Raw genomic sequence first — 19,400 nt, 5'->3', positions numbered from 1 at the left:
GTGGGTTGCCTTCTGGATGCATCTGAGATCTCCCAGTGCTAAAAAAAACCCCCTACTTTCATGTAAGTGGAAGTGACATACTTCACCGCAAGTCAAGCAGCACAGAGAAGAACCCAAATGTTATGAAGCATACAGTATGCATGCAAGTCTGCAAGCCTGGCACTTATTTTAGGAACTTTTGACCTTGAACCTGAACATGCTCCAGAATTTGGCACTTCAAGGGGTAATGTAGTCAAGGGCTACAAAGATAAATCTCAAGTCATTTGATCGTATCAAAAGGGCATTTGCGCATTTATTAGTTATTAACTTTGCTTACTTTGCTGCCTCCATCACATCCACAAACAGCCAACCAGCAGAGTTTTTCCATGTGGTGAAGGGAATGCTGACGGCTGTCCACAGGAACAGAGTGCTGGGACTCTAAGAGGTCTGCTGTGACAAGTTTGCCAGAGACTTTGAGTGTGGTCACTCTTAAAGAAGTGTTACCCTCCCTGGAGTAACAACTATTGGAAAAAACAAAAAAGAAATTTTCCTGCCAGTAGCACCTTAAAGACCAACTAAGTTAGTTCTTGGTATGAGCTTTCGTGTGCATGCACACTTCTTCAGATACACATGTGTATCTGAAGAAGTGTGCATGCACACGAAAGCTCATACCAAGAACTAACTTAGTTGGTCTTTAAGGTGCTACTGGCAGGAAAAAAAATTTTTTGTTTTGACTATGGCAGACCAACACGGCTACCTATCTGTAACTGGAACTATTGGAAAGTCACTAATACTCATTTTTTAGGTAAGGTACTTAGGAGGGTGGTGGCAGTCTAGCTGCAGGCGCTTTTGGAAGAAACTCCTGCGCAATAAACCTACTTTTGCCAAATACCAGACTTGTCGCAAGAAGTAAAGTGACACGAAAATGCACTGGAAAGTGTGGGACAACAGTTGCTTTGATTCAACACTGTAAACCTCCCCACAAGTGAATGTTCATTAAGTGTCACCAATGTCATCTAACCTGCCTGCAAACAAATCAGAATAAATGCTCAGAATGAAGGTCACCTAGAGTCACCTTCTTTTACTGTCTCTCTAGACCAAACAAAGCTTTCCTGATCAGGCACAGGCTACTGTGGCAAAAGATGGATATTAGGGGTACTTCATAACACAGCCTTCTGAGCCTTTGCCCCATGCAGTGCATACAAACAACAGTCAGCACAAGACAACAAAGAAGGCAGGGAAAGTAAGTGGTATATACTGGAAATTTCAGAATCACACAAGTAAAGGAGGGTGGGAAGAAAGAAGGATCATGAAAGGATCCATGAAAGGTAAAACTTTTGAGTTTCATGTTGACTGTCACATCCACCCCAAAATAAACAAGAATCTAGCAACACCTTAAAGACTAAGAAATATGTTGAGGCATAATCTTCCATGAGCAACAGCCCACTTCTGTGGAATGTATAACAAATGCAAGAAGTATGAACCAGCTCTTACTGAAGCATGAGAAGCACACACACCTTTCGCCTGCCTTAGAGATCCCCTGGCCTTCATTCTTCACTTGTAATCAGATTCATCACTTGTGTCAACTTCTCTCCACCTGGGAATCTAAGCCTATTCTCTTCGGCTCAAGAGATTTACCAGCAACAAGTAAGTCTGCAGATGTTTTATGGGCGTTCCTTCCTTGTGCAGTAAATTGCCCAGCAGGAAGACTCTAGGCTTTTTGCTGTTTTAAGAAGGGAGTGATCAAGGTTGGTGTCTTTGCAAGTGTTGAGTCTGGGATGGTGTACAGGCATGCCCAAGGCCCTTGAAGATGAGACTCATTAATCTGCAATGAGGATGTGCATATAAGAAGCAAAGGAAGGAGCTTCACCTGGGTTTCATTGAAGACCTAGCAACATCCAGTAATGGGAGCAGCATTATATAGCAGAGTAGAGGGGGCTGCTTTCATTTTGGTATATTCACCTCTGCAGAAAAAGAGAGAAACCGACAGATAGTGCAGGGTGGATGCTATCTCAGTCTAAGGCCTTTCATTCCAACCGTGACAAGAGCAGAGCAGTTCAGACAGAAGACACTAAAACGACAGTCACTTTTTTTTTAACCTCATTAAATGAATCTACACCAGGAATCAATTCTTTTACTGGACATGATAAAATGCATCTTGTGTTTCCCTTGGCCGGATAACGTGCTACTATGTGCCAGCTTGTCAAGTCACACCCCAGTGCCCATGGCTTGTTCAATACCCATATTGTCTGCTTTCCTAGAGGGGTTCTTGTTGAACTGTAAAGAAGTTGGTTGTGTCAGCATTTTGCATGGTACACTCCTGCTTTTCAAAGGATCACACGCCTTCAGCCAGTGTCAATCAGTGTTATCACCACAGAGGTTCACAGAACTACAGCAGCATCCATCAAGAGAGAATCGAGGGATGATTTTTATAAAGTCGCAGCACCACTCCTCCGCTACACATGGAGATGTGATTTGAAATTTCCATCTTTCAGTCTTTCCATATCGTAGGGTTTTATTTTATTTGTTTACTTTCAGGCTCAAGCAGGGAGACTAAATAATGTTTTGAAAAATGAAATGTCATTTATGGACTATGGCGATGAGACAGCCTGGAGCAAGGCTGGAGGCAGTGTTTCTCAAACATTTTCAGCTCTTGACCCCCCATTCTAAACTTGTTCTGCTTACCCTGAGCACAAAGCCAACCATCCATCTGGAAGGGCAAGTGCGCAGTGATGCTATGGCACAGCTACTCACATGCAAGCCTAATGTACTGCAAGTGTGCATATGGACCAGGTCAAAAAATTATGAAGGGCTGAAGACAGAAATAAGATCAAGACAGCCCAAAGAGTGCTCATTATATGCTCTCTGAACTCATCTTCAAACCTAAACTTTCAGGCATGTCGGTGAATCAATCACTGGTTGGAGCCACTCACTCAGTCTTCCAAACATACCCCGCCTGGGTCCATTGCTTGCAACCACTGCTACATCATCCTCCAATGGGGAAAGTTAAAGAAGTATTCAAAAGACTATGGATTATGTTAACTGAACACATTATGTTAACTGAATATGTTAACCGAACACTAAGGTGCATCTTCACAAACCACAAATCGTATGCCTGTGCAAAGCCTTAAAATGACTTCTCCAACATCAAACAAGGTGATCTCGGCAGTGCATTTATTGACCCAATCTTGCCTAAATCTACACACATCCTCAAACCAAATCCCTTGGATATTCTTCCCAGGCAATGAGTCAACACTGAGAAGCATAGAAATGGTACTGACACTACAATAAAAAGTTCCCATACAGACACTGTGGGTTGGTGTAGGCTGGCTACTTCTTTCTTTCCCTTTCCTATTTTTAATTAGTGCTTTCATTATCTCTACATCCTTGCCATGCTCCAGTCCACACAGAGCTCCCAGGATCCCCAGAGTCACAAAAAGCCTATGACTGTTCCAATTCAGACATCCAAGATTTCAGCTTGCCATCAATCCAACCTCAGAAGGAAATAGCGGAGAGACGACCGCAAGTTAAGAATGCTGCCCTTTAGTGAGAAGAGGTCCTGCTACTTGCGACAGCTAAGACGAGCCATCTTACTTTTACTCTGCGCTGCCCTTAATTATTTCTTCTTAGTGTCATGTGGCAGCAAGTGATTAAAGCAGAGGGAGTGGGATCCAAGGTATCAGGCTTCTATTCCTGGCTTGGAAAGAAAGCGAGACGGAGCAATTAAGAGAAGCAGGTCTCTTGGGCTCAGTTCACAGCTCAAAGGAAAGAGCAAGTGTTTGGCTAGGAGGAGGGAAAAGTGAATGAATGAGTGATTCTCAGAGATGGGTTTAACTTTGCAAAGCAAAAATTGAATATAAACTCTAGTTCTATGCTCTGCATATATTGCCCAAGTTTGTATACAAATGCCAGATTATTTTACAGGCCTTTGCACATGTCTGCTTCGGCTAGCAATGTTAAGCAAGTCATAGAATCATAGAGTTGGTCCGATTGTCCCCTTATGTAAGCTGTGAGTCTTGCCAGATTTATGTATTCACATAATTTAATTTAACATAATTTAATTTGCCAATCTTTCACTGATGGAATTTTTCTGCCTTTCCAGTTTTTAGCTATAAGCATCCTGGCAGCTGTTGTTGCATAAAGGAATACTTTCCTTTGATTTTCGGGGATATCATTTGTAATTAAACCTAAAAGGAATGCCTCCGGTTTTTTACTGAAAGATATTTTAAACATCTTTTTGAGTTCTTCATAGATTTCATTCCAGAATTGTTTAATAGGTCGGCATTCCCACCACATGTGAAACATTGTTCCTATTTCTTTTTTACATCTCCAACAGGTATTCGATTTTAATTTGTAAATTTTAGCCAATTTAAAATTTAATTTGTAAATTTTAGCCAATCGGACCAGAAATTATTAAAAGAATGGGGTTGTGCTAAAGAGTATATGAAAAAACATTGTTCTGGAGTTAGTATATTGGTATGTAATGAATGATGCTTTACAGGGTTAAAGAAAAAGAAAAATGGTGTAAAAAAAATAAAAAGTACCAAGGTGGAAGTAATCTAATTAGACACAACAATACAGTAAGAGTAATTTTTTTGAGGTCTTAGAACAAAGGAAGGAAGTCAATTTGTGTTTATGTACGTAATGATATGGTTTTTTTCTGTAGATGTGTGCTTTTTTGTTTTTGTTTAGTTTAGTTTTGTTTCCTTTGCTTTTTTCCCCCTTTTCCTTTTCTGTTTTTTTTTTTCTATATGTTCCGGGGATTTTTGTTTGTATAGTATTATTTTGGATTCAATGTTTGTAATTTTTGTTATGATTCTGCATTGAAAATAAAAAAATTCAAAAAAAAAAAGAATCATAGAGTTGGAAGAGACCACAAGGGCCATCGAGTCCAACCCCCTGCCAAGCAGGAAACACCATCAGAGCACTCCTGACATATGGTTGTCAAGCCTCTGCTTAAAGACCTCCAAAGAAGGAGACTCCACCACACTCCTTGGCAGCAAATTCCACTGTCGAACAGCTCTTACTGTCAGGAAGTTCTTCCTAATGTTTAGGTGGAATCTTCTTTCTTGTAGTTTGGATCCATTGCTCCGTGTCCGCTTCTCTGGAGCAGCAGAAAACAACCTTTCTCCCTCCTCTATGTGACATCCTTTTATATATTTGAACATGGCTATCATATCACCCCTTAACCTCCTCTTCTCCAGGCTAAACATGCCCAGCTCCCTTAGCCGTTCCTCATAAGGCATCGTTTCCAGGCCTTTGACCATTTTGGTTGCCCTCCTCTGGACACGTTCCAGTTTGTCAGTGTCCTTCTTGAACTGTGGTGCCCAGAACTGGACACAGTACTCCAGGTGAGGTCTGACCAGAGCAGAATACAGTGGCACTATTACTTCCCTTGATCTAGATGCTATACTCCTATTGATGCAGTGCCAGTAGCTGGAGGAAAGGAGCTATTTTTGCAATCAGAAGGACTAGAAACATGTTTTTTTAACTAACTAACAAATCAGGGCTGCACCCTTAGAAGTGGGAATTTCAGCATCTGGCACAACTATTAAAGGTGCGGGATCATGTTCTCTTTTCCATCTGGCCACCGTAATCATAACATGTTATTGTTATCTTTTATTTATTTAATGAAGCTGAAGCCATTAGCCATTAGAAAACAACACAGAATAAAATACATTACACAGTTAAAATAATTATTAAAAATTGGCATTTTGTCAAATGAAAATTTGCTGTGCTGAAGAATTTAACATGGCATCTCCACAAAGCTATAAACTGCCGCTCTGAAGAAAAACCAGCCACCTTTTCAGAAATGTAAGGGGACCTGTCCCCTCCCCATAAGAAGTTATCAAGTACCCATAATCATAACATAGATCTTCTCAGCACCAAAAATTCAAGCTTTCAAGGTGCAATTCCCCGCATGTGGATAACACACAGACCTACATATGATCTGGAATAATGCAAAGGGATGCAGGCTAAGGATAATTCTGGATGTTACATAATACAGGTGGAAAAGGAAATAGAATGGGCTGGTGCTCCCTGTTCTCTCTGTTTGTTCACACAGTTCTAATTTGACATCTTCTCTTGCAGTCAGATGTGACAAGCCACCTCCCAGAGGTTACCATTCAAGCAACGCACACATTCACAAAGTTCGTCTGTTTCCCTTTTAAGCAGAGATTGAATGACAATCTGTCATGGATGTTTAAGTTGAGATTCCTGCATTGTAGAGGGTTAGACTTGACAACCCTCAACTCTATAATTCCATGAACATATTTGTGAGATGAACCTGCACTGGTCCATTCTTGCTGCACCTTTTCAAGGTTGTTTATTCTTCTACTGGCACCCTATGCTTCAGGATCATCTCTTGGTCTATCTTGGATTACTCATAGTTTTGGAGCTCAGTCCATAGCAAGCAGAAAACATCATGGAGAAAATATTGCAATTGTTTTAAAAGGCAGAATTATGAAGCTTATTCTGACACAAATCAGTCCCTCAACTCCTTCAGTTTCAAAAATGCCATTAAGAAAAGATTGTTTCTGGAGGCAGCAAACAACAAGCATGCTTTATTTTTTAAAGGGGGAAAATCAATAGCAGTTCTTTTGTAGAAATATAATGAATCGCATTGTTATTTTGTTTTCATTACCCACACCAGAAACTGAAATAGCTACATAGAACAACTAAGGGGCTGTTGTGACTATCTAGGCATTAGTACCCTATCTTATGGAGCAGCTTCGGGTTCTGAGCCTGATGCTGGTGACCAGGGGCACACTGGACCAGATCCCACAGCAACAAGGTCCGTAGAACTAGGGCAGACACCCTCAAAGGCACCCTTCCCATTCCAACACCATAGGGAGTGCATCAAATGGGAAATCATGGAGCGAAGGAGAAATGTGGGAAGGGGGTAGAGCCTAACTGCTGGGCTGGAGTCAGGTGCTCAGTAGGCCTCAGTTCACCACCAGCATCTGCAGAGGCAAATTGCTAATTCTCCTTGCTGCCATGCACAAAGTGGTTCTCCTTGGGACCAGAACAGGGCAGCCACTAAAATGAATGTTAGGCTGGTCAGATAAAAAATGATAGGGCCCCAGCACCTTTAATAATTGTGCAGGGCAGTGAATTTTAGCATGAACCACCTGTCACACAAGGAAGCGTCCCAATGGACCAGCCTTTATTTCTCTATCAGATGACCTGGATTTTGCCCAATGCTCCCACAAACCTGGGTGGGTGGGTGGGAAGAGGAGTCCAACTTTGCCTTCCCCAGTAGCATGGGCTTAGCAGCCTCTTCTGCTTTTGCAGAAGAAAGCCAGATCTCTGGTTAAAGGCCAAAGGGTCCAATATTCCCTGGACTTTCCGCTTAGTAGTAAGAACTCAGCAGCAGGAGCTGTAATAAAAGGCAGTCGTTACCCCATTTTCTTATCCTGGCTTAATGAACCAGTTTTGCAATAGGGGCAATAAATAATAGATTACGCTCAGAGGCTGGTGTAGCAGCAGTGCTGCTGCTGAATAGCACTAGCCGCCTAAGCCTCACTGCCGCGGGGCTCCAACTCTATGCTGCTTAAAGCTGCTACACAGCCACATCATACAAAGCCAGGAAACCAAACGGTTTGGCCCCCCTGTCAAAGGCTAAACTACTCTGTCATTCAACGTCGAAAGCAACTGTGCATGCATCCCAGTTGTGGATTATGCCCCCTCCCTTCAAGAGGTTCACCTGGGGCCTTTGTTATAGTCTTTGCAATGCCAGGTGCAGACCTTTGTACTCTTCCAGGACCTTTAAATTTGAATGATACGTTTTATCGCATTCTGATATGGCTTTCTCTTCTAAATTCTAAACGGCTTTCTCTTTGCTATTTTCATATTCAATTTTAACATTTGTTTTAGGCTGGTCTTCTTAATGCTGTTTTGATAATGTTTTATGTGAGTCTTTGTGATGTCATCCCTATTCTATAATACCACAGCATTTTGGCATTTGTTGAAATAAGCTGAATACTGCTTAATACCACAGTTTCAAAGTGGCATACGATAGAGATACAGCCCCCAAATCAGGTCCCCTCCAGACTATTGTTTTTGAGGAGGGTGTTCTACAATATGTCATTGACACAACAATAGTGCATTAGAGGTGAAATTACAGAACATCCATACACCATTTCACTTTTGGTTGTTTTGTGATGCTTCACTAATGCTACCCCATTATGGCCATCTAGGTGGGCACTCTTTACGTAATAGTACAACAAAAGTGGGTCCACCCCCAGAGTCACAGGACATACACTACTAGAAACGAAGGAGTATGTCCAACCCAAAACTTTTGAAGGTCCAAACAATATTAAAAGCAGGATTGTGTATAACCACCCCAATGCCACCATTATCACAAAGGATCACGAAAGAACAGTTAAAAGGAGGCCTGGAGAGGCTCTAAGTTAAATTTAACCATAAGATAAGCTTCCTTAACATCTCTACTGAAATTTTAAAAATAAAAAAGACTTCACAGGAAGCTCAAAAGATGGGTGTTGTACAGAAGGGTGCTCTTGTGTACTTACCTTTTCTGCCACACCAAGGATCACTGCTGGAGTGCCCTTTCCCTCTGATTACTTATTGCCACAGGCTCTTCTCTACGTATGCTGCATGCTGTTTTACCGCACAATAGCCAGATCTGCACTGCATTCTGTAAAAAAGATAAAAAACCAAACAGCCTGTCATAGCCAGCTCTTATTCATTTATTTCGGTTCTTTAAAAATGTTTTCTTTTTTCAAAAGTGCATAAACTGCTTTGGGGGCCTCTATGAGTGTGGGCTGGTGTATTTAATTGGGTTGTACTGATAAAGTGCCATAATAAGGCAGGCTAGTCTGGAAAAGGGTTGTGAGAAAGCTATTTCAGGGTGAAGGAAGGATTGGCAGGATTGCAAGCCAGGAGTCCAGGGCAAGGAATCTAAGCATAGGACCATCCAACTTCTGCTTTAAAACCTCCAGTGAAGGAGAGTCCACAACCTCCTGAGGGAGTGCGTTCCACTGTTGAACATTATGTTTTGGATTTCAGACAAGTTCAAAACCTTCCTCCCAAGAGATGCATTTCAGGTCTAGTCAGTGATGTGGGGCAGAAAACTTTCAGTTGAAAATCTTCTGTTTCATAAGTCTGTTAGTAACAATGAATGTACGCTAATTGCAAATGCAATATTAGGCAAGCTTAGCAGCTTCAAGATGTTTGGCTTTTTAAAATAAATACGAGTAATATAAACATGCTAAATTGGATCACTGAAGGGGTTGCCAATCCTTTGGGGTCAGTAGACGCATATGGAATTTTGAGAAAAGTGCTCTGGGCACCAGTCACAAACGGTGCATAACAGAAAATAGTTGCCACCTCTAAAAGACCGTGCGGGGGGGGGGGTAGAGGACTACAAAATGGTATAGGCATGTTGTCCCCCCCAATCAATGGGGGGAAAGGCACCTCCATCAGCACTTGCTCACAGAAAAAAGCTCATTGCACCTCTTCCCTGTTTAGAATGGATGAAAGGGAGGGTGCCCAATTCTGGCATCTAGTGACACAATGGGAAGATTCGAGGGGGGTGTTTGATGTAGAAATGGCTGAGCCATTACAAACAGGAACTGAGCAGGAAGATTGAATAGTCTCTTGAGTATTGTGGATTTCTAAGGGCATATTTCCTGAGACCTTTCAAGGGTGACTTATATACCGGTAGGTGTACTGGCTCCCACTGGAAACCCCTGCTCTAGGGGTTGCTATGATGAAACCTGAAAGTCCACATCATTGCAGAAGGTCTCAGGTCTGTAAGGACTTTTTCACAAGTGGATTAAGAGACAACATAGCCCTAGGCTATAGAATAACAGGTGGCTGCCAAAACTGGTCTCCTGAGGGCACCTCCTGCCTCACCAGTCCCAGGTGCCTTTGTAGGACTTGCCAGGTAGTCCGCTGGGCGTGTGAGTGTGGTCAGAAAGGGAAGCAACCCTGACTCACCCCTTTCCATTTTCTCCTAAAAATGTTAAGAGTGTGTGTGTGTGTGTGTGTGTGTGTGTGTGGTATACATATATATATAGAGAGAGAGAGAGAGAACACCAATCATGGTCCTAAATTAATAGGGAGGATCCCATCTCTTGTGTTAGACTGGAACAACCAGAAAATTTAAGGCGTAAGCCAAAATGTGGCAACTATGTAATATTCTGAAGATTAACATACATTTTACATAATTTGAATATCTGCTGACATGGGTAAACTATGTAACTGCAGACTTTGGAGAATGACAGACTTCAACTACTAATTTGATTAAATTACTATGGCACATACTGCCTCTTAAATTAGGTTATCACTTTGCATTTGAATCAAAAGGAAATATATTCTGAACAAAATTTCAGCAGAATAAAATTAGAATGTTCAGTCCTTAAATTTCCCATTGTTTTGCTGTGTCCCTTTCATTCATGCATTTCACTGCATATTTGTTTCACTATGAACTCATGGATATAACTTCCAAAAAAGGTAGGAGACCTGTAATTGAAGACATAGTTATTGTCATTTCTGTTAAGCATACTAAGGATTATGTGTAGAAGTTATAGAATAGGAGACATTCTCCTCCACCTCTGAGCAATTTACAATCTAAATAACTTGCTTATGTTCTCTTCCCAATTCTGAAAAAGTCATACAAAGAAATACAATGGGACTTGATTATTCAGATATTCTGTACTTTCAGATCTGGAAGTTCTGGTTTCCTTATTCTGCCAAGCAATATAAAATGACCGGTAGCAACCCAGTGGGAACTGCATTTAGAATTCAGATTCTATTTTATTTAGCAACAAAAACAAAAAAACCAGTCTGATTCACAATTGACTCTACATGCCACTCAATGTCAATAAATGACTTATCATTTAAGCCTTGCTCAATCATACTCTGAACTCTGAGGGGTAGGATTGTGTCCTGTTGTTGTTTAGTCGTGTCTGACTCTTCATGACCCCATGGACCAGAGCACGCCGGGCACTCCTGTCTTCCACTGCCTCTCGCAGTTTGGTCAAACTCATGCTGGTAGCTTCAAGAACACTGTCCAACCATGTCGTTCTCTGTCGTCCTCTTCTCCTTGTGCCCTCAATCTTTCCCAACATCAGGGTCTTTTCCAGGGAATCTTCTCTTCTCATGAGGTGGCCAAAGTATTGGAGCCTCAGCTTCAGGATCTGTCCTTCCAGTGAGCACTCAGGGCTGATTTCCTTCAGAATGGAGAGGTTTTATCTTCTTGCTGTCCATGGGACTCTCAAGAGTCTCTTCCAGCACCATAATTCAAAAGCATCAATTCTTCAGCAATCAGCCTTCTTTATGGTCCAGCTCTCACTTCCATACATCACTACTGGGAAAACCATAGCTTTTACTATACAGACCTTTGTTGGCAAGGTGATGTCTCTGCTTTTAAAGATGCTGTCTAGGTTTTCTCCCAATAATCAGGCGTCTTTTAATTTCGTGACTGCTGTCCCCTAACCTGATACAATTTCAGCACAATGTCTGAAAGAGCCTATATGCTTACCAAGTGTGCTTATGTAGGCTCTGTCTGCATGATAAGGACTCTGCCTATTTCAAGGGTCCCAGGTTACTCACAGGCATTCAGGTCCTTTCAGAACATGCATCATGAACATGCATCAATAACGGGATGAGCAGGCATTATCCCCAACCCCCTTCTCTGTACAAGTTCAGAGAGACAATGTCTAACAGTGTTTCCCTATAGCTGACATGTGAACTACTTCCATTGAGAAGCAGTTTATCTGTAGCATTTGTTCTGCAATGGTTATCTTGCATATGCAAATTAGAGGTCCAGGGAGGCCTGGGCCACCTCCAGCTGTTGAGGCCTCTAGCCATACTAAAAATAAAAAAACAACAATGCACAAAAACAAAATAAGGCACGCATACAGAAAAAGAGTTGCTTGTTTATATAATCAGCTGAGCCGAGAAGACACATTCATCACAGTCCAATCTTGTGTCATCAGAACAGATATAGTTTTATTAATATTTCCACACATTTCTAACTCTTCAATATGACAGAATCAATATCAGTTAACAAAACAAAATTAATTCCCTCCCACACAAAATCACTGCTCTCACTAGCAAACATTTGGAGCTCTAAGCTGATAATGTGTGTCGCTTTTTGATGAAATCTCTTTCCATCACTCTATTTCAAATAGTTTCCTCATCAGTCTTACCCAGTAGCAGCACCGGATTTAGGGTGGTGCACAGTGGCGTAGCGTGGGGGGTGCAGGGGGGGCTGGCCGCACCGGGCGCAACATCTGGGGGTTAGGGTTAGGGGCGCAAATCCACGGGTTAGGGGGCACAAATTACTTGCCTTGCCCCGGGTGCTGACAACCCACGCTACACCACTGGTGGTGCAGGTGGCTCTCCTGCACAGGATGCTAAGCCAAGATGTATAACATCATCATCATCATCATCATCATCATCATCATCATCATCATCTATTTATACAGGTACCTACTGAGAAGATCCATTCAAAAAGCAACTGTACCAAAAGGTATTATTGTGAAAATAAGAAATATTTAGGGGCATGTGCCCAATTCTGTCCTCAGTCAGGGCGCCATATTACCAAAGTTTGCCCCTGCCAGTAGCTCCTGCCCACATTGTTCCAGGCAGTGGGATGCCTGGAGCATCATTTGCAATTGTCTCTGGGGAAGTTTCCATTCTTTGTTGAAAGCATGCAGTGTGGGTGGGTTTGCTCTACTTCAGCTGGGAGAATAATTGCTACAGGCTTACCGAGGGATAGAAGGAGGTGGTGAGAAGTTATTAGAAATTAGGAGAGTTGTGCCTATTACTTTCCAGAACAAATTGGTAGGCAGCAAGGGAAATAAAAACCACAGAAAGCGAGTGAGACAGGCATCATGTTCCAACATCTCACGCACGCCTGATTGATTTGAGGCCGCACATTTGGTAAGAGCTCAGATGAAGTACCTATTTCCAAGCCAGGCTGAAAAGATCACTGCAGCAGAACAAACAGTTTCCTCAAATGAACTCCCTGAATGTTCTCATTTGCCCTCAATGGGTGGACATTCCTCAGGTTTGGTGAAGCTTGGCAAGATCCACCCTACTCTGTATTGGAGGCGAAGTATTACATGCTGCTAAAACTCTACATTCCTATAAATTCTTTTACGTGAGTCTCTGTGGTTTGATGTCTTACCAGCCCACTCTGCACTTAGCTGAACTCTTTCTTTCATGCAGCACCATTAGCAATTTGAAGTGAGCTACATTTGACCTTTATACTAGGGGCCCAATCCAAAGACAGTAACAGAGCAACACAATGCATATGTAGTCAGAAGTACGTCCCACTGAATTCAAATAAAATGTGCAAAGGATAGAAGCCATACCATGCTTAAGTCCCTTTACTATAAACAGGATATAATTAACACAAGTCCTATGGAGCCCAAGGGGGCTTGACTAGCATTTGCTGGTTCAGGTGTGGAGCTTGCGCAAATGGCTTGCTCCTTTGCAGGTGGGATCCAGTCACATACTGACAAGTTCAGTTTGGGCAATTAATGTGGATGTGTGGTCCATGTGCACCAATCCTGCTTCCAAACCCTGAACTTCCACCCAGCCTTCTTGCAGTAAGGGAAGTGATGAGAAAATGCACTGGGTAACAATATATTGACATGATCCTGCAAAGCCTCTCTCTGCAAACTTTGTGCAAGCAAATCAGGATGAATAAACAGGTCGCCAGGAAGTGACCAGACAGCAATTGACATCAAATTGTCCCTGTATACAGCTGATTTGAAATTTCTGAGGAAAGTGAAGAAAAATAAATGCTTGCTTTCCAGAGTCAGTATAATCACCTTCTAGCCCTCTATATTCATTTGCAAGAACAGTACAAATCATGTAGTTCATTATAAAATGGAAGCAACAGCCTTTTGACATTTAGCTATGCTAGGGACTCCACTGGTATCTGGAAGCTATTTGGCAGCACAGATGCATAATTGTGAAGACAGATGTACTTGTGAACAGGGGTGGGTGGGTGGCTTTCGTTGCAGAATGAGCTTTGCTTTTCTACACCTTCCCTCTTGCAAAGACAGTTGATTTTGTACCTGCTCAGTCCTCCCTGCCCTTCCTTCCCAAACTTCAAGGAGGCAATACATTTTTGTATATGTTCATATTCAAGTATCTGTTTAAAATCTTTGTTCAGACAAAAAACAATTCAAAAATTTCTCAAAGGGTGTGTGTGTGTTTGCTATGCGAGTGACATGAGGGCTAGCCAATCACTACTGTGCAAATCTGGAAATTAGAAACAATAACTTAAGTTGCACCTGAGCTTAAACAGTGATACATATGCATTCACAATGGGCCAAGGGAGAAAGCTACACATGTCCCTGTTTATCCTATGACTAGACTAGTCTAATTTATGTTTTGCCTTTTCACAAAATAAATTATGTTCAAAGCAGATCACAACAAAAACATGGTTTTGAAACGTGGTTTCAAAAACAATATTTCAATAAGAATATAGCTAACAGTTCAAGACATGAAAGTATTTCAGCAGCAAATTTTAGAAGAAAAAACAACACAGCATCAATGCAGTAAGTATCCAAGTAGGCACATTTCAAGGCAAACACCAGAAGTGCAGGAAGCATTTTAGGGACCAGAAACAGTTGGTGTCTCTCTGGGACTGAACTCAAATCTGCACATAGAAGATGCAACTAATCTATATGCTACCATGGCAACTTTGGGGCTAGTTTTAACATCTAACTAGCAAACACACACAAACACATTCTAAAACAGGGGGGTTACTATATCACAGCTGAGTTCCAAGCACCTGTCTCTTGGTCACACACCACGTGAGGAAGGTTTCATTGTATTCTCCTCACATCATCATTTTCATCAATTCGATTTATTAACCACCCTTCACCATAAGGTCCCATTATTCAGTGGTGTGTCTGATGCAAGGTGTGTGCATGTAGGGCAGGGTCCTTCATTTTCAGCATATCATGCAAGGTGCTGGTACTACATCTTAAACAAGTGAACAATCCACTTCTCCAGTCCCAGGCTCTACTACTACTACTTCTGGAACAGGCCCAAGACATTTTGCTACCTGAGGCAGGGCAAACAAGTCTCTCCCTATCTTCCAGGAAGCTGCATATCTCCCGGGAAGCTGGTCATATTATTTTGGCAGCCAAGGCAGAAAATCTGCATGTGGTTTTCTCTGGCAGTAAAAGTGAGGTTACAGGGAACCAGGCAGAGGGCCTTCTTGGTAGTGGCACCCACCCTGTGGAACGCCCTCCCATCAGACATCAAGGAAATAAACTGACTTTTAGAAGACATCTGAAGGCAGCCCTATTTAGGGAAGTTTTTAATGTCTGGTGTTTTATTGTGTTTTTAATTCTGTTGGGAGCCACTCAGAGTGGCTGGGAAAACCCAGCCAGATGGGCAGGGTATTATTATTATTATTATTATTATTATTATTATTATTATTATTATTATAGTACAACAATAAATTAAATAACTTAGCACTTCCCTGCCGCATCAGGACACCCCAAACTGGTTGACTCATTCCGGATAACAGTAGGATAACAACCCTAGCTCCTTCATCCAAACAACTTTGCTTTGCAGTATCTAGTCCCTCCCTTAGCAAGACCACCCAGATGAGGCAAGACAAGCTCAAAGTGAACAACGAACTGAAGGCTTTTATTTCTCCAGGGCTGGATGACCCCAGAAGATCACTTCCTTTCTTTCTCAAGGATAAAGCCTTGAAGGAGCAGAACTCTGACGTGGATCCTAACACTCTACCTCCTTTCTGCCAATTTATAGCCTTACTTGTAGCTTTGCTTCACAGAGAATGGAGTACTTGACTTGGTTTTCCCACAAAAGAAGAAGTAGTACAGATCCAACTTCTGAACATCCTGATCCATGTCAGGTTGTCATAGTCTAATGGGGGCAAGATGCTCCTTTCTGTTATCATTTTTCTATAACACATGAAACAAATTGCTTCTGCAGGCTCAGTCCCAACGCAAGCCTTAGCTTCCTAATAAAGAGTAGCATACATGGCATTTTCACCAGCTTCCACAAAATACTGCATCCAAAAGTGCCAATAAAGAAAGAAAGGTACAGGACTACACAACAACCAACAACAAAGCCCTGTGGATTCCGCAATTATGGAGTCACAGTTTTCTGCAGTTTGATAGATTTTGAACCAGCATTCATACTATCCCTGTAAAATCTGACCAGTAGCTGCTCAGAATTATCATCTAGAATCTGGAAATATTCACAAGCTCAGAGAAACCACAGTTTCTGCCCCTGTGGCCTTCACAGTACCTCCCACACAGATACACACGTCACTTCTCAGTATGCAATTCTTTGCAAATGAAGTGTGCTGCAAATTCCCTGAGTAGGTCAGCTTTTGGTGCTAAACTCACACCATTTAAATTCATTTGAAAAGCACCCTTCATAATTTGAGCAACAGCTGTAGCTTATTCAAATATCCTTACTGCAGATACTGTATCTACTACTTATCACCGTCATCACAGGGCTAGGGAAATAATACTGAATTCATGGAAATCTAACGGCAATAAATAAATTAAAACTAGCAAATGAAACTGGCAACACAAAGGTGTGAATCTCGTGACCTCCTGCTGAATATGCCTATATTCATGTTCTAGGGATAGGTCTGAATTTTGACAATTTGAGTTCTCTTTGTGACTTGGCAATTCTTACACTGCCATGCTGAAGAGAAAGAGAGGGGGCTACCCCATCCAAAATCAGGTGAGTGGAGCTGAGTTGATTGTTAGGTCATGCAGCAGGGATCTAACCACATTAGAAGACTCTTGTTGAGTAGGCCTAGTGCTATCATGCACTTTTAAAATTCCTTCCATGTAGAAGAAGAAGAGGAGGAGGAGGAGTTTGGATTTGATATCCCGCCTTTCACTCCCTTTAAGGAGTCTCAAAGCGGCTAACACTCTCCTTTCCCTTCCTCCCCCACAACAAACACTCTGTGAGGTGAGTGGGGCTGAGAGACTTCAAAGAAGTGTGACTGGCTCAAGGTCACCCAGCAGCTGCATGTGGAGGAGCGGAGACGCGAACCCGGTTCCCCAGATTACGAGTCTACCGCTCTTAACCACTACACCACACTGAGATGGTAGAGATGGCTGTTGCCTTGATATGCAGCAGGAGAGCACAGAAAAGTTCCCTATCCTGAAAACCTAAAGAACACTAGGGATACAACACAGAATCACTATCATATTTACACATAAGACAGGGAAGCGCAGTGTGAATAATGTGCCCAAAGCCACACACAGAAAAAGTGTGTATATGAGTCACCTGCCCATCAGTGCAACCTACTCATATTCTTTGTTGGACCTAATGCTTTTGGGCAGAACAAGAAGGGCAGCAAAACCTTGCTGAGAATCTTTCTCAGAATTGATTGAACACCCTCTCTACCTCATGCGGTGTTCTGTCATCTCCCCAGCCTCCCAAAGTTCACCCCCTTTTCTCTCCCTCTTTTTCTTTTGAAAGTGTTGCTAATCTCTCAAGGAGACCAGAATCGGGGTTACTTGCATGTAGAGAAAACTTCAACCTGTGTGGGAGACTGAACGGCTGCCTCAGAACAAGAGATTGGAGAGTTTCAAAGAGGAAGAAGAGTGGGTGAGTGAAGTAGACTAAGCACAGGAACAAGATCTGAATACATCTGTGGTGGGGAAGAATACAAATTTTAATTTACTCTGTTTCTCTTACAGGTCCTCAGAGCTGTTCCCTTTGTGGGGATGGGTGGCTTATGTTTTGTGACGTTTCTGCAAATTTATCCATCAGCTACACAGTTCCTTCCATGGGACGTTGATGTGGCTCAAGTTGACTCTCTGAACTGATGGGAGTGCAGAAGGCACATTCTCAGATCAGCTTAGGTTAAATCACTGTTTTATAATAATGAACACCAGAACCAGTAAGATGTAATAGATGGCTATTTGGAAAAGGGCCTTTTCAGTGGTGGTACCCCAGTTTTGGAATACTCTCCTCCAAAAAGCCTCGCTCGGCATCTGAGCAGATACCTTTCTGGCATCAGATGAATATATTTTGAACGATTTTACTTGGATTAGTTTTATGCTGCATTTACAGAAATGCTGTTATTTGCAGATGACTTTAATATATTAGTGATTTAATTATGCTTTTACTAATTTTAGCATAAGCCACTCTGATATTTTAAGGGCAAAGTATACATCTAAACAAGAAATATGTGAACCATTGAACAGTTAGAAAAATAATTTGTGTCTGCTGGATACACCATTATAGGGCAGAAACTTGCTCCATTAACTGGCATATGTGTGGTACTCTTCAGGTGTTTTGAACTGCCATGAAGGTGTCATAAGGCTGACAGGAGCACCAGCTATCAACACCTTCCTCCTAAGCACCTACCTATTATGCAAAGGTACAGTGTTTTCACAGAAATCAGGGTAGAGTCTGGGTTATTGGTTGCATCAAATGCCTGAAAGTCACTTTAGAAGCATCCAGCCTCCAGATTATAGAGCATTAGCATCTGTGGGTACCTCTAGGGCCCCCTGAGTGTGCATTACTGGGAAGCACATAATTCTACTATGTACTTAGAATCATAGAATTGTAGAGCTGAAAGGAACCCAGCCCAACCCCCTGCAGTGCAGGAATATTCAGGCGCCCTATATGGTGATCGAACCGTGACCTTGGCATTACCAGCACCATACTCTACCTAATTGAGTAGGCACATAAATCACCTACAGATCAGTAATAGGCATTGCCTCAGTGGCAAGAAGTAGAAGTCACTCTCCTCTTGTGTTAAAAAAAGCCTCTGGGAACAATCATGCAACATGCAATTAGCTATATCCCTACACAGGATGGCAACAAAGATGCCATTAGCTCATTACCATAACACTACTAATTGTATAAATTAATCATTCATAATAGGAGGCTAGGATGGATTAAGAGCTTAAAACAGAAGGCGGGCTGCTGGGGTGGTTCATTTCCCAATGGCCTGTTCTCAATCTCTAACAGAAAACACTTTGAGGGAATCTCCTTTCCTGCAGGAAGGCAGGGGAGCTTAACATTAAAAAAGAGCTCTTTCACTGTGTTGCACTGGCTTTCTTTCCACCTCAGCATAATTCCGTGCTGGGTCCCAATTTGAGGCTGGGGGGGGGGGGGCAGCACATTGCTTGCACAGCCAATGCCTTTAAAGCGTCACAAAGTAACCACAGCTCTTTAGAAACTGCAACAACAAAGCCCATGGACAGCACTAAGAAAATTCTCACTGCAGCACAGAAAAGTGCTGCTATTGTTCCTGCCCAGGGGCCCAAGGAGATTTATTGATACGCACGGAGGGAGGTCCAGATACGAGTCAGGAGAGGAATTAAGGTAGAAATTTGCTAGGCTGGGGTATTTATTTTCATGCTAGGGATAATACTGCTTGCAAATGGGGATGCTCTTCTTTCTCTAAAGGGAAA

General features: G+C 42.2%; 1 protein-coding gene and 1 long non-coding RNA gene across 3 annotated transcripts in view; both read right to left on the bottom strand.

Annotated features, from left to right (window-relative positions):
• The window catches only part of LOC310764063, a 436,509-nt gene that overhangs the window by 153,703 nt on the left and 263,406 nt on the right, over nucleotides 1-19,400 (bottom strand). The window lies entirely within an intron of this gene.
• The window catches only part of CDK18 (cyclin dependent kinase 18), a 97,790-nt gene that overhangs the window by 62,011 nt on the left and 16,379 nt on the right, over nucleotides 1-19,400 (bottom strand). For both annotated transcript variants that reach the window (XM_083617146.1, XM_083617147.1), the window contains exon 2: nucleotides 8,511-8,635. The gene's annotated coding sequence lies outside the window, so the exon portion shown is untranslated. The remainder of the gene's footprint in view (nucleotides 1-8,510; nucleotides 8,636-19,400) is intronic.

This window comes from Podarcis filfolensis, assembly GCF_964270895.1.
Source record: "Podarcis filfolensis genome assembly, chromosome: 6".
Taxonomy (NCBI): Eukaryota; Metazoa; Chordata; class Lepidosauria; order Squamata; family Lacertidae; genus Podarcis; species Podarcis filfolensis.
Note: the sequence above shows the minus strand (reverse complement) of the source record. Positions and strands in the feature narration are given on the sequence as shown.